The sequence below is a fragment of the Echinococcus granulosus genome (genome assembly GCF_000524195.1).
Source record: "Echinococcus granulosus chromosome Unknown EG_S00118, whole genome shotgun sequence".
Taxonomy (NCBI): Eukaryota; Metazoa; Platyhelminthes; class Cestoda; order Cyclophyllidea; family Taeniidae; genus Echinococcus; species Echinococcus granulosus.
In genome coordinates this window covers 138,489-142,422 of record NW_020170498.1, presented here as the reverse complement: position 1 = coordinate 142,422, position 3,934 = coordinate 138,489, and positions in this window count along the sequence as shown.

Sequence of the window (3,934 nt, the reverse complement as noted above, 5' to 3'; positions counted from 1 at the left end):
GGAGGAGGAGGAGATAAACTCTTAGCCTGTGCGTCTCCAGGCCCCAGTATTGCCTAATACCTTCTGCCATTCATTCTTTTCAATCCAGGTAATTGGAACCGGAGGTGGTCTTACAAACGATTCCTTCTTAACCGAATAATTACTGCCTTGTTAGTAAATTCCAATCAGATCATTTCTCCAGTCGCATGCCCAGGCATGTTGCGCCTGCCACGTGGCCATTCAAATTCATACGCGGAATTTACGGACAGAGCTGATGGTGATGGTGGGAGCCTGTAGGAATGACCTGGTTTAATGCTGACGCATGGAATGGGCACAGATGTTCGTTTTTTTTGCAGGGGGGTGCCGTTTCCACTTCTTTCCACTGTAGTGAGCCTGATGTGCTCTGTGGGTGGAGACGACGAGGTGGAAGGGGAAGGTAGGGACAATGCCTTATCACTTTTATACGACTCAAATGACATATTTTACCTAACTGACAAACACCTTTGTCCTATTATCTACGAGGACAGGATGGAGGCAGCAATTGTGGTTTTGTATGCTGGAGTGAGGCTGAGGACGGCCCACTCCTATGGAGGGAAGTGTTGTGGATTGAGACCGTCCATTTGTGGGTCGAATTGTTGTCTGACCACATAAATACTTTTGCTAATCACATCAATTAGTCGAACCTAATCGCAATGAGTGTTGCAAAAGCTTACCATGGCAACAAAAATTAGCGTGACTGCTTTTTTAAACAAATGGCTTTTGTAAAATCTTCGAAAGGATTATAACTAACTAAAGGAGAGAATAATTATTCCCCAGACTAATGCATGGATTCTTTACTAGGCAATCACTTAATTTAGAGCATTTTTCCGACTCGCCGAGTATCCACAGAAATTGTAATGAGCCAAGGTGTTTGGGCTAGAACATACTACTCACTAAGGCACAGTAGAGCTGAGAGGCCATCATTAACCTGCACCGTCGACCGTGTCGCAGAACGGAAGCTGAATTGTTCCGGTATTCAAGGAGGCACAATTAAATGAAGTACCAAATCATCACACATAGTTATTAGGCAAAAAATATCGCATTTTGTATCTTTTTTTTTCCTTTAAGCCGTAAGAAGCACACGGCTCACACACGTGTCACTGGTAGCCAACTGGTGTGTATCTCCACTTCCTTGTAAGTCACAACGACTGTAGGCCTACGCCAGGAGGGAGGAAATAAATGACTGAATGACATCATGCAGTTTTGACCTGTTAGGGACTCCTCTGACACCACTGCGCCGTCCCCCCCCACTGGGATCAGACCACCCCGGGGGCCAGGTTGGTCCATGGGGGATGGGAGTAATTCCACCATGTCTATGAATTAAACACTTTCGGTAAGGATTGTTAATGCTGTGAATTGAAAGCCTGCTACTAAATGAATGAATAAAGAAGGTCTTAAATGCTTCAGTTGCATGGAACCTCCATGGGCTGGGGTTATTGAGGTTTGGACCAACGCAGTGTCGTGCTCTTATGGGTTGGAAAATGTGCTGGTGGTATCCACCATGGTGTGATGGATGAATAGATGTAAACGTCATGGAGAATAGGGGATAATGCAATCCGGAGTGGCTGGACGCATCTGCAGTTGATAGATGGACGAATGAAGAAGTGGGTAAATAATTTGCCATTAAAAAATTTAGAATGCTAAAATCATGTCTGCTTAAAGTTTGGAGTTTAGAATTTTAAACTAAATAGCTTTCAAAGTGGGCGTGGCAGCAAAATGATGGAGAACACCCCTGGTGTCAAATTCGAACCCCTTCCCCAGCCTATTGATAATTTCAAAACCCTTTACAACTTCAGCCAATTTTAACTCACCTTCAATTTGAGAGGACCTTAACTTTTCCTCCAAACTGCACAAAATGTAGCGTGGGATTAAAACAATACATACAATTTGGATTTTCTTTGGAGGAACTTATTTAAGGGCTGTCTCGGAGTAATGAGGCCACGCGATCGACCTGCCCGCTTGCCACCCAAAAGGAACATTCAAGCAAGAGGGCGTCATGCCAATGTCAGAAGCCTCCGATTTCACTACCCACTGACAATTATCAAGTCAAGGTACTCCCGGAAGTCATGGTTACTTCTTGAAAAATCGAGAATGTGTCAAAATTAGCGCTCTCGTCGGTCATTGTTATCCGACGGCAGATTATAAATGAGATGTTAACCACTACAAAACCAGGGCAAGTTAGAAGCGAACGGCTGTCACGGCTTGTGAATGGATCCACTCCGCGTCTACAATTGTCCTCCAGCAGCCACGGCTGCTCACCCCCAACTGCCAACCTTCCTCACACGCATAGCCAATTATAGACGTCTATTATGAAACCGCAAAACTAACACAAATCCCTGCTAAGACGTTCTTTTTGGGGAATCGGGAAGAACCAACCTCTGCGGAAGCAGTTAATCGTAGTTGGTGGAGCATTAAAGGGATTGAGCTTATCCAAAGGAGCATTTGTCAGTGCTTGTGTGGATGTAGAAAGTGGTGGAGTTCATCGGGGAGCGGTGTTTGATAAGCCCTGCACAACAGGAAGGTGTAACTCTGTAAACGATCCGGAACAAGCTGTCCTTCTCAACATTATGGCCTAGCAAAGGGAAGAGACGAAGAGGCCAACCTTTTTTTGGGCCACATGGCCACCATCTATGTTCCTTCTCAAAATGCAATACTCCTCATTGCCTCTCTTCTTTTCTCGGTTTCCAGGTGCATTTTCATCTTTGCCAAAGGATGAAAAAAAGGCGGTTACGTCTTTTCCCCACTGGAAGCATCCAACCTTGTAGTTAGCCAATAGAAAATGCAGCTGAAATTTCGAAGGTCATCCTCCACCACTTCTTTATTTCCATTCAAATAGGTGTTGGAGGTCTACTTCAGTCAAATTACTTTTCTTATTCAATCAACAAATGGAGGAAGTGGAAGCCTTGTTAAGAGGATGGTTTTCTTCCAAGGTCAATGATTTGACCTTGAGCTTGCGATCTTCCTAGCCAATCAGAGGCAGATGCCATGGTGAGGCAATAAGGACCGACAAAATCAATTTAACCATTGTCATGCTAAACATTGTGATTGTGAAGTATATTTGTTCGGTTTAGGTAATGGTTTTTCTGTATTTTTACTTTAGAACATTTAAGACACCGGGCGTCAATGTAGCAGTGTGGCTCCACCGATCCCCAAGATGGAGACGAAATCGGATTTCACCCCTTCCCTTCCCATTCCAAATAAAACTTTGACAATCTGTAAATCTCTCGTGCCAAGCAAATATAAAGTGCCTTAATCTACTCAACTTTTTTTATTTAATGCTTTCAAGGAGGCAGAGAGAAAAGAGAAACAAATTCCCAATGATTGACGTCCGGTGTGGAAGTGGAAAACGCTTTTCGATACCCTTTTTTGCAGATCTACCGTTTTGTCATAAGCTGGCGCTTATCATACGCGAGTTGCCTTGATCCTGTCAAGCCTCCAGTGGGTGGACACGTCAGGAGGGGACAAATGGTTTTCCGTGACTGACGTGTGTGTGTGTGTGTAAACACTGGGGTATGACGTGCGTCCACAAGTCTGGCGGCTGATTAGTAGCAAAGCTGGAGGACTGAACCTCAAACCTATGCCACTCCATCGGCTTATTCGAGGGCATTTGTAGTAATTGGTTGACCTTGACCTTTAAATGAAGATTAGTGTATTCACAGTGTATCCAAACGAGGTCTCAGCCAACTTCGGGGTTAGGAACTTCCAGAAACTTGACTAATAAAAGTTGAGAATTTTTAAGGAAACAGTGCTATAATCCTAAAAAAAGCGGAAAAAATAAAATAAGGTACTATTGTTTCCTTCAGCTGGATTTTAAACGAGTTGTGCAATTGCATTCACACATCCACCTAGTCTTCTGAAGAAATTGACACTGTGGTACCAAGGCACCAACAAACTGCCTTCTTCGTTCGAAACACCC